General features: G+C 40.3%; 1 non-coding gene across 1 annotated transcript; it reads right to left on the bottom strand.

Moving 5' to 3' along the window:
• Positions 1-561: 561 nt before the first annotated feature.
• On the bottom strand, positions 562-669 carry LOC130965060 (small nucleolar RNA R71). The gene has a single exon (XR_009081117.1). It is a non-coding gene; the product is annotated as a small nucleolar RNA R71 (small nucleolar RNA).
• Positions 670-12,374: the final 11,705 nt, after the last annotated feature.

Here is a 12,374-nt window from a genome sequence, read left to right as displayed (position 1 = left end):
TTGTTCTCTTCTCTTTCATATGAGCAGGAACAAAGACAAAGGCATTCTTGTTGAAGCTGATCCTGAACCTGAAAGGACCTTGAAGCGAAAGCTAAGAAAAGCTAAAGCACAACTCTCTGTAGAGGACCTAACAGAAATCTTCAAAGAAGAAGAACACATGGCAGCCGAAAACAACAACAACGCCAACAATGCAAGGAAGGTGCTGGGTGACTTTACTGCACCTACTCCCAACTTCTATGGGAGAAGCATCTCTATCCCTGCCATTGGAGCAAACAACTTTGAGCTTAAGCCTCAATTAGTTTCTCTAATGCAACAGAATTGCAAGTTCCATGGACTTCCACTGGAAGATCCTCATCAGTTCTTAGCTGAATTCTTGCAAATCTGTGACACTGTCAAGACTAATGGGTAGACCCTGAGGTCTACAGACTTATGCTATTCCCTTTTGTTGTAAGAGACAGAGCTAGGACATGGTTGGACTCACAACCTAAAGAAAGCCTGGACTCACGGGAAAAGCTAGTCAATGCCTTCTTGGCAAAGTTCTTTCTACCTCAAAAATTGAGTAAGCTTAGAGTGGAAGTCCAAACCTTCAGACAGAAGGATGGAGAATTCCTCTATGAAGCTTGGGAAGGATACAAACAATTGATCAGAAAATGTCCTTCTGACATGCTTTCTGAATGGAGCATCATAGGTATTTTCTATGATGGTCTCTCTGAACTATCCAAGATGTCTTTGGATAGCTCTGCTGGAGGATCTCTTCATTTGAAGAAGACACCTACAGAAGCTCAAGAGCTGATTGAAATGGTTGCAAATAACCATTCATGTACACTTCTGAAAGGAATCCTGTGAACAATGGACTAATCAGAAAAAGGAGTTCTTGAGATTGATGCTCTGAATGCCATTCTGGCTCAGAACAAGATATTGACTCAACAAGTCAATTTGATTTCTCAAAGTCTGTCTGGAATGCAAAATGCACCAAGCAGTACTAAGGATGCTTCATCTGAAGAAGAAGCCTATGATCCTGAGAACCCTTCAATGGAAGAGGTGAATTACCTAGGAGAACCCTATGGAAACACCTATAATTCTTCATGGAGAAATCACCCAAATTTCTCATGGAAGAATCAAGAGACCTCAACAAGGTTTCAACAACAATAATGGTGGAAGAAATAGGTTTAGCAATGGCAAGCCTTTTTCATCATCTTCTCACAACAGAGAATTCTAAGCAGAACCCCTCTGACTTAGCAACCATGGTCTCTGATCTAATCAAAACCACTCAAAGTTTCATGACTGAAACAAGGTCCTCCATTAGGAATTTGGAGGCACAAGTGGGACAGCTGAGCAAGAAAATTACTGAACTCCCTCCTAGTACTCTCCCAAGCAATACAGAAGAAAATCCAAAAGGAGAGTGCAAGGCCATCAACATGGCCGAATTTGGAGAGGAGGAAGAGGAAGTGGACGCCACTGAGGAAGACCTCAATGAGCGTGCACTAGCCTCCAATGAGTTCCCTAATGAGGAACCATGGGAATCTGAAGCTCAAAATGAGATCATAGAGATTCCATTGGACTTACTTCTGCCTTTCATGAGCTCTGATAAGTATTTTTCCTCTGAAGAGGATGAGTATGTCACTGAAGAGCAAGTTGCTAAATACCTTGGAGCAATCATGAAGCTAAATGACAAGTTATTTGGAAATGAGACTTGGGAGAATGAACCTCCTTTGCTCACCAAAGAAATGGATGACTTGTCTAGGCAGAAACTACCTCAAAAGAGACAAGACCCTGGGAAGTTTTCAATACCTTGTACCATAGGCACCATGACCTTCAAGAAGGCTCTGTGTGACTTAGGGTCAAGTGTAAACCTCATGCCTCTCTCTGTAATGGAGAAGCTAGGGATCTTTGAGGTGCAAGCTGCAAGAATCTCATTAGAGATGGCAGACAACTCAAGAAAACAAGCTCATGGACTTGTAGAGGATGTTTTGGTGAAGATTGAAAACCATTACATCCCTGCTGATTTCATAGTCCTAGAGACTGGGAAGTGCATGGATGAAACCATCATCCTTGGCAGACCCTTCCTAGCCACAGCAAAAGCTGTGATTGATGTTGATAGAGGCGAACTGATCATTCAAGTGAATGAAGAATCCTTTGTGTTTAAGGCTCAAGGATATCCCTCTGTCACCATGGAGAGGAAGCATGAAGAGCTCTCTCAAATCAGAGTCAAACAGAGCCCCCCACAGTCAAACTCTAAGTTTGGTGTTGGGAGGCCACAACCAAACTCTAAGTTTGGTGTTGAACCCCCCATTCAAACTCTAAGTTTGGTGTTGGGAGGTTCCCACATTGCTCTGATCATTTGTGAGGCTCCATGAGAGCCATCTGTCAAGCTACTGACCTTAAAGAAGCGCTTGTTGGGAGGCAACCCAATGTTATATGTTATCTATTTCTCTTTGTTATTTTATGTTTTTTGTAGGTTGATGATCATGAGAAGTCACAAAATCAATTGAAAAAGCAAAAACCAGAATGAAAAACAGGAAGAAAATAGCACACCCTGGAGGAAGAACCCACTGGCGTTTAAACGCCAGTGAGGCTAGCAGTTGGGCGTTTAACGCCCAGTCTCTGGCACCATTCTGGGCGTTTAACGCCAGAAAGGGGCACCAGACTGGCGTTAAACGCCAGAAAAGGGCAAGAACCTGGCGTTAAACGCTAGGAATGGGCACCAGCCCGGCGTTTAACGCCAGAATTAGCTCAAAACGTGTTTTTGAATGCCATTTGGTGCAGGGATGACTTTTCCTTGACACCTCAGGATCTGTGGACCCCACAGGATCCCCACCAACCCCACCACTCTCTCTTCTTCTTCACCCATTCACCAATCACCTCAATACCTCTTCACCACTCACATCCATCCTTCATAAAACCCCATCTACCTCACCATTCAAAATTCAAACCACTCTCCCACCCAAACCCACCCATAAAGGCCGAACCACAAAGCCATCTCCCTCTCCTCCATTTCTTCTTCTTCTACTCTCTTCTTTTCTTCTTTGCTCGAGGACGAGCAACCTTTTAAGTTTGGTGTGGTAAAAGCGTTGCTTTTTCGTTTTTCCATAACCATTTATGGCACCCAAGGCCGGAGAAACCTCTAGAAAGAGGAAAGGGAAGGCAAAAGCCTCCTCCTCCGAGTCATGGGAGATGGAGAGATCATCTCAAGGGTGCATCAAGACCACTCTATGAAGTTGTGGCCATGAAGAAGGGTCAACTTTGATCAAGGTTGGACCTAGTCCTCACAGACATTTGTGAAGAGGGCGCTCAATGGAAGAGATTCAGAGGAAAACCGGTTCAACTGAGAAGGCATGACCTCAAGCCATCACTAAAAAAGGATGGAGCAAAGAGATCCCACTCATCATGAAATCCGAGATACCTCAAGGGATGCACTTTCCCCACAGACTATTGGGAGCAACTGAACACCTCCCTAGGAGAATTGAGTTCCAACATGGGACAACTAAGGGTGGAGCACCAAGAAACACTCCATTCTCCTCATGAATTAGAGAAGATCAAAGAATCATGAGAGAGGAGAAACAGACAAGGAAGAGACATTGAGGAGCTCAAGCACTCCATAGGATCTTCAAGAAGAAGAACAAGCCGCCATCACTGAGGTGGACCCGTTCTTTAATCTCCTTGTTCTTTATTTCCTGTTTTTCGAATTTAGTGCTTATGTTTATCCATGTTTGTGTCTTATGATCATAGTGTCTTAGTGTCTATGCCTTAAGTTATGAATGTCCTATGAATCCTCACCTTTCCTAAATGAAAACTATTTTTATCACAAAAGAACAAGAAGTACAGGATTTCAAATTCATCTTTAAAACTAGCTTAATTAGATTGATGTGGTGACAATACTTTTTGTTTTCTGAATGTATGCTTGAACAGTGCATATGTCTTTTGAATTTGTTGTTCATGAATGTTAAAATTGTTGGCTCTTGAAAGAATGATAAAAAGGGAGACATGTTACTGAGGATCTGAAAAATCATAAAATGATTATTGAAGCAAGAAAAAGCAGTAGTGAATACAAAAAAAGAAAAAGAAGGAGAAAACGAAAAAAAAAAGGGGAGAAAGAAAAAGAAAAGAAAAGAAAGAAATAAAGTTGTGATCAAAGGCAAAAGAGTGTGCTTAAGAACCCTGGACACCTCTAATTGGACTTTAGCAAGCTGAGTCACAATCTGAAAAGGTTCACCCAATTATGTGTCTGGGGCATGTATGTATCCGGTGGTAATACTGGAAGACAAAGTGCTTTGGGCCACGGCCAAGACTCAATAAGTAGCTGTGTTCAAGAATCCATACTTAACTAGGAGAATCAATAACACTATCTGGATTCTGAGTTCCTAAAGAAGCCAATCATTCTGAATTTCAAAGGATAAAGTGAGATGCCAAAACTGTTCGGAGGCAAAAAGCTACTAGTCCCGCTCATCTAATGTGGAGCTAAGTTTCATTGATAATTTGGAGTCTATAGTATATCTCTTCTTTATCTTATTTGATTTTCAGTTGCTTGAGGAAGCAACAATTTAAGTTTGGTGTTGCGATGAGCGGATAATTTGTACCCTTTTTGGCATTATTTTAGTATGTTTAGTAGTTTTAGTTAGTTTTTAGTATACTTTTATTAGTTTTTAGTTAAAATTCACTTTCTGGACTTTACTATGAGTTTGTGTGTTTTTCTGTGATTCAGGTATTTCTGGCTGAAATTGAGGGACCTGAGCAAAAATCTGATTCAGAGACTGAAAAGGACTGCAGATGCTGTTGGATTCTGACCTCCCTGCACTCGAAGTGGATTTCTGGAGCTACAAAAGCCCAATTGGCGCGCTCTCAACGGCGTTGGAAAGTAGACATCCTGGGCTTTCCAGCAATATATGATAGTCCATACTTTGCCCAAGATTTGATGGCCCAAACCGGCGTCAAGTCACCCTCAAATTCCCAGCGTTAAACGCCGGTGGCACCAAAATGGGAGTTAAACGCCCAAACTGGATAAAAGCTGGCGTTTAACTCCAGAAGAGTCTCTACACGAAAATGCTTCATTGCTCAGCCCAAGCACACACCAAGTGGGCCGGAAGTTTTTTATGTCATTTACTCATCTCTGTACACCCTAGGCTACTAGTTCTCTATAGATAGGACCTTTATTTATTTTCATCTTGGTCTTCTGGTTCCCTCTCTGGGGCCGAAAACCAATGATCACTCTTGTTCTTATGTATTTTCAATGGTGGAGTTTCTACACACCATAGATTAAGGTGTGGAGCTCTGCTGTACCTCGAGTATTAATGCAATTACTATTGTTCTTCTATTCAATTCCGCTTGTTCTTTGTCCAAGATATCACTTGTTCTTCAACTGATGAATGTGATGATCCGTGACACTCATCATCATTCTCACCTATGAACAAGGTGACTGACAACCACTTTGTTCTAGCAACCAAGGCTCTAGTGAATATCTCTTGGATTCCTGATACACCGATGCATGGTTGATCGCCTGACAACCGAGTGCTCGCCTGACAAACGAGCCAGCCATTCCGTCAGAGTCTTCGTGGTATAGGCGAGAACTGATGGCGGCATTCAAGAGAATCCGGAAGGTCTAACCTTGTCTGTGGTATTCTGAGTAGGATTCAATGATTGAATGACTGACGTGCTTCAACTCTAGCAGGCGGGGCGTTAGACAGACGCAAAAGAATCACGGATCTATTCCGGCCTGACCGAGAACCGACAGCTGATTAGCATATGCTGTGACAGAGATATACATTTTCACTGAGAGGATGGGAGGTAGCCACTGACAACGGTGAAACCCTACCTAAGCTTGCCATGGAAAGGAGTAAGAAGGATTGAAGACAGTAGGAAAGCAGAGACGGAAGGGAAGCATCTTCATACGCTTATCTGAAGTTCCTACCAAAATTACATAAGTATCTCTATCTTTATCTTTATGCTTTATTCGTATACCACTATACCCATTTGAGTCTGACTGAGATTTACAAGGTGCCATAGCTTGCTTCATACCAACAATCTCCGTGGGATCGACCCTTACTCGCGTAAGGTATTACTTGGACGACCCAGTGCACTTGCTGGTTAGTTGTGCAAAGTTGTGTAATGATCACAATTTCGCGCACCATCCTTTCACCACCAAAGTGGCCTCCATAATCTGAACCATGACAGTGCCAGAGAATCTGCTGTGTTTCTTCATCTGGGACACATCTCCGGATGATACCATCTGAACACCTCTTAAAAAGATACGGTTCTCCCAAAAGTAGTACTTTGCATCTGTCAATAGCTTCTTTACTTATTGCCGGCTATACTCCTTTTGAATGAAATTTCATGGCTTTATAATTTGCAATGTCTGCAAACCATGGAGCCTACTGAATGAGAAACAACTGCTCATCCGGAAATGTCTCAGTCACAGCTGTAGGTGGTTGTACTCCTGCTTCAGGCTCAATCTTGGAGAGATGGTTAGCTACTTGATTTTCTGACCCTTTCCTATCTTTTATCTCAATATTAAACTCCTGAAGGAGTAACACCCATCTGATTAATCTTGGTTTAGAATCCTGTTTGGTTAGAAGGTACTTCAAAGCAGCATGATCAGTATAAATAATAACCTTAGAACCAAGTAAATAGGACCTAAACTTATCAACAGCATACACAGCAACTAATAATTCCTTTTTTGTAGTTGTGTAATTCTTTTGTGCATCATTTAACACACGACTGGCATAGTAAATGACATGTACAAGCTTACCATGCCTCTGTCCTAAAATAGCTCCTATAGCAAAATTACTGGCATCACACATCAATTCAAATGGTAAATCCCAGTCAAAGGGAGCTATAATAGGAGCAAAGGTAAGATTTGCTTTCAGAGTTTCAAAAGCATGCAGACAATCAGAATCAAAGACAAAAGGAACATCAACAACCAACAGGTTGCTCAATGGTTTAGCAATTTTAGAAAAGTCTTTTATAAATCTCCTATAAAATCTTGCATAACCCAAGAAACTCCTGATTGCCTTAACATTTGCTGGTGGTGGTAATTTTTCAATTACCTCCCCCTTTGCTCTGTCAACCTCAATCCCCTTATTTGAAATTCGGTGTCCAAGAACAATATCTTCTGTGACCATAAAATGGCATTTTTCCCAATTCAAAACAATGTTTGATTCTTGACACCGTTTCAAGTCAAGAGTTAAATGCTTAAGGCAGGATTCAAAAAAATTACCAAAAACAGAAAAGTCATCCATAAATACCTCAATGAACTTTTCAACTATGTCAGAAAAAATTGAAAGCATACATCTCCGAAAAGTTACTGGAGCATTACAAAGTCCAAATGGCATTCTCCTGTAGGCAAATACTCCATAGGGGCATGTAAATGCTATCTTCTCTTGATCTTAAGGGTCCATTATAATTTGATTATATCCAGAATATCCATCTAGAAAACTATAAAAAGCATGACCAGCTAACCTCTCAAGCATTTGATTAATGAAAGGCAGGGGGAAATGTTCCTTCCTTGTAGCAGTGTTAAGCCTCTTGTAGTCTATACACATTCTCCAACCTGTGATTGTTCTTGTAGGAATAAGCTCATTCTTTTCATTCTGGATCACTGTCATCCCTCCTTTCTTGGGAACTACCTGCACAGGACTTACCCAAGGACTGTCAGAAATAGGGTAAATAATATCTGTTTCCCATAATTTCATCACCTCTTTTTGGACCACCTCTTTCATGGTTGGATTGAGTCTCCTTTGTGGTTGCACAACTGGTTTAGCTTCATCTTCAAGAAGGATCTTATGTATACACTTGGTTGGACTAATCCCCTTCAAGTCACTAATGGTCCACCCAAGAGCTATTTTATGGCTCTTGAGTACTGAAACAAGCACCTCTTCCTCTTTAGGCATCAGGGAAGAGCTAATAATCACTGGATATGAATCATTTTCATCCAAGAACACATATTTTAGAGAAGGAGGTAAAGGTTTGAGCTCAAGCTTGGGGGCTTCCTCCTCTGCTTTAGGCATGTAAACCATAGCCTTATGGGGTGGTGAATCATTAACTTCAACTAATTCATATTCAGAAACAGGATCCAGAATGTCATCAAGCACCTCAGCTTTCAGTACCTCTTGAACAAGTGGTTCAATAACATCTATTTTCATGTACCCTTCAGAATCATTAGGGTATTTGAAAGCCTCAAAAAAATTTAGGACCGCCTGTTCTTCATTGACCCTCAGGGTTAATTCACCCTTTTGCACATCAATCAGAGCTCTACCTGTAGCTAAAAAGGGTCTACCAAGTATAATAGAGGATTTTACATCCTCTTCCATGTTTAATATTACAAAATCAATAGAAAAAATAATGGTCATACTTTAACAAATAAATCCTCAACAACACCCACAGGTAATTTAACAAAAAGATCAGCAAGTTGAAGAGAAATACGAGTGGGTTTTACCTCCTCAATTTGAAGCTTTTTCATCACTGAAAAGTGGCATTAGATTGATGCTAGCTCCAAGGTCACATAAAGCTCTCTGAATGGTGACATCTCCAATGGTGCAAGGAATGATAAAGCTCCCTGGGTCTGGCATTTTCTCAGGGAGATTATGTTGAATAATTGCACTACATTTCTTGGTTAACACGACTATTTCTTGTTCCTTCCAATTCCTCTTATGGGTCAACAACTCTTTCATAAATTTAGCATAAAGAGGCATTTGCTCAAGAGCCTCTACAAAAGGAATGTTGATCTGTAACTTCTTGAAGACATCTAAAAATTTGAAAAACTATTTTTCTTTGGAAGCCTTCTGAAGCCTCTGAGGATATGGCATTTTTGGCTTGTATTCAGGAGCCTTTGGCAAGGTAGGATAAGTGTTAAGAGAATCAGGGAATGGGTTATCTACATGCTTAGGAGGGGCGTGCTCTACTTCTTCCTTCTTCTCCTCTGGAGCTTCTTTTTCAACTAATTCTTCATTGGCCTTGGTCTCAGAGCCAGCTACTTTACCACTTCTCAACTGAATAACCTTGCAATCTTCTATTGGGTTCACCACTGTATCACCTGGTAATGTACTTGGGGACTTCTCAGGTATTTGCTTGCTCAGCTGGCCCAGTTGCACTTCCAAGTTTCTAATGGAGGCTCTGGTTTTCTACATAAAACTCCTCATCATCTCCTAATTAGAATCTTCTTGGGATTTAGAGTTACCCTGCTGAGGTGGTTGTTGCTGCTGAGACTGAAATTGGCGGTTATTATAATTATTCTGTTGGAAGCCACCCTAAAATTATTGTGAAGATTCTGAGGTCTTTGAGGTTGGTCTCTCCACCCAAAATTTGGGTGATTTCGCCATCCTTGATTGTATGTCTGAGAATAGGGGTCATTATTGGAATTTCTAGAACCACTCCCCATGTAATTGACCTGTTCAGAAGAGGACTGAGCATAATCATAATTATCATTTTGCACTAAATTTCCTGCCATGTCATAGGAGATCGTTTGAGGTGGATTTTATGTGTTGATAGCCGAGACTCGCATGCCACCCATGTGTTGAGTAAGTAGACTTATTTGCTGAGACATAAGCTTGTTCTGAGCAAGAATAGCATTAAGAGCTTCTACTTCCATGACACCCTTCTTCTGAGGAGTCTAAGAGTTCACATGATTCCTGTTAGATGAGTATAAATATTGGTTGCTAGCAACCAATTCAATAAGCTCAATAGTCTCCTCCGGTGTCTTCTTCTTGTGCAATAAACTTCCTACAGAATTATCTAAGCACATCTTGGACATTTCACCCAAACCTTCATAAAAGATATATAGTTGGGTCCACTTGGAGAACATGTCCGGAGGACATTGCCTAGTCAGTAGCTTGTATCTCTCCCAAGCTTCATACAGAGTTTCACCATCCTTCTACCTGAAGGTCTGAACCTCCACCCTAAGCTTTGTCAGCTTATTTGGTGGAAAACATTTAGTGAGAAACTCAGTAACAATCTTGTTCCAAGTATCCAAACTCTCCTTGGGTTGGGAATCTAGCCATAGCTTTGCTCCATCCCTCAGAGCAAACGGGAAGAGCATGAGTTTGTATATCTCTAGGTTCACCCCATTTGTCTTCACAGTATCACAAATCTATAAAAAACTAGAAATAAATTGATTTGGGTCTTCGTGGGAAAGACCATGATACTAGTAGTTTTGTTGCACCAGGGTTACCAGTTGTGGCTTTAACTCAAAGTTGTTCACAGCTATAGGAGGCACCACAATGCTTTTTCCATAAAGATTTATAGTAGGAGCAGAGTAAGAGCCAAGTACTCTCCTTTGTTGCTCATTCCCATTCAGATTTGCCACATTGGCATTATCAGCATTGTTAGGATCCATAGTGGATTCTGTAGCCTTGCAAAGTCTAGCTTGTTGTAAACGCCGCCTGAAAGTCCTTTCAGGTTCAGGATCAAAGTCTAAGAGATGTTCTTTGTCTCTGTTCCAGCGCATAAACAAACAGAAGACAAGAAAAAAAATTGGAACTCTCTACGTCAGAGTGCAGAGAATCCCCAGTGAGGTAACCTGAACTAGGAAACACCAAACTAAATTTTAGAAATTACTAAAAAAATTAGTGCTATTAAAATATTTTTCTTTTTTTTCAAAAATATTAAAAATAGATTTTAAATAAAATAAAAAATAAAATGCCTAATCTAAGCAATCAAACAACTAATAGTTGTTAATCACTGTCAATCCCCGGAAACGGTGCCAAAAACTTGGTGTGGTAATTTACAACCCACAAACTAACCGACAAGTGCACCGGGTCGTACCAAGTAATACCTCAGGTGGTGAGAGTCAATCCCACGAGGATTGATGGACTAAGCAACAATAGTTTAATGAATTACTTAGTTATGCAAGTAGAAAAGAGTGTTTTGGTATTCAAAGAAAATTAAATAGTAATTAAGAATTTCAAAATGCAAGCAGTAAAGAAATTGTGAAATATATATGGAGAAATAGTTAAGGTTTCAGAGATATCTATTTTCTGGATTGATTTTTCTTATTAATTTAATTTAATCATGTAAGATTTAATTCATGGCAACTTATATATGACTAGACCCTAATTCTTTAGACCTTTCTAGTCTCCTCTAAAATTTATTTACTGCCAATTCCTTGGTCAATTAATTCCAATTAGAATCTGCATGATCAAATTCCAGTTTGTATGCCACAAAAATTCTAATTACCCAAAAATAAGGAGATTATATGTCACGTATCCCGTTAAATCCAAATAATTAAAATTTAGAAGAAATTGTTTTCAAGCTGTTGTTCAAGTAAAGAGCTTTTCCAAGTTATACAAGAACACAATTAGAACATGGGTCATACTTCTGTTCCACCCAAATTCATAAAATAAAGAGCGAAAACAATTCTTGAATTATAAATCGAAACATGAATTAAAAGACAAAAACAATAAAATCAATCCATACAAATAGACAGAGCTCCTAACTTTAACAATGGAGGTTTAGTTGCTCATGGTCCAGAGAAAATAAGGATTCTGGTAAAACTGTAAATACGGAATGAATATTTGGTATAGAATCCTAATATCTTTTATATCTAATCCTAATTAATTATTTGGTACAGAATCAATTAAATAATCCACGCCTTGTAACGTGGGGACCACTTGGCTTCACTAGATTTGTGCCTAACTTGGCAGAGAGCTGCGCCTTACTTGAGTGCCAAAATGGGGCCTAGAAATCGCCCCCAGCATTTTCTGTATTTTCTGCACGTGGCGCATGTCACGCGTACGCGTCAGTCACGCGTACGCGTCAGTCACGCGTACGCGTCAGTCACGCGTACGCGTCGATGGTCTTTTCTGCGTGTCACGCGTACGCGTCAGGTACGCGCACGCGTCACTGTACAATTATTCAAATCACGCGCACGCGTTGCTCCTCGCTGTCATCTCCTTCAATTCTTGTGCTGCAGAAATTCTATCAAATCTAGTTGAATGCTACCTAAGATAAACAGAATTGCACAAGACTCAAAGTAGCATCCATAGTGGCTAAAAGACAATTAATTATAGATTAAACTTAACAAATTGATTGCAAATTTACTAGGAAAATACAAGAAAGATGCTCACGCATCAATAAGACCTCAATGAATGTGAATAGGCATGGTTTAATCGAGCTCTGAACAACGAATTGATGTTGAGCCACAGCTATCTTCATAGCTGTTATGATGTCCATGGCTATGACTATGTGAGATTTGGGTGCTGTAAGGAACGGACCGATCTCTTCGTCAGGATTGCTTGAAGAAAATAGATTGCTTGAAGATGGATTCTTGAACGGGGGTGGAATTTTGAGGGCAAAATTTTCTTTTAGGAGGGTAGAATGTAACAACCTCATTTTTCAAGTACGCGAGATCTTTTCTAAAGATACGGATTTCTCAGGAAGATCAGTAA

The sequence above is a fragment of the Arachis stenosperma genome, chromosome 2 (genome assembly GCF_014773155.1).
Source record: "Arachis stenosperma cultivar V10309 chromosome 2, arast.V10309.gnm1.PFL2, whole genome shotgun sequence".
NCBI lineage: Eukaryota > Viridiplantae > Streptophyta > Magnoliopsida > Fabales > Fabaceae > Arachis > Arachis stenosperma.
Note: the sequence above shows the minus strand (reverse complement) of the source record. Positions and strands in the feature narration are given on the sequence as shown.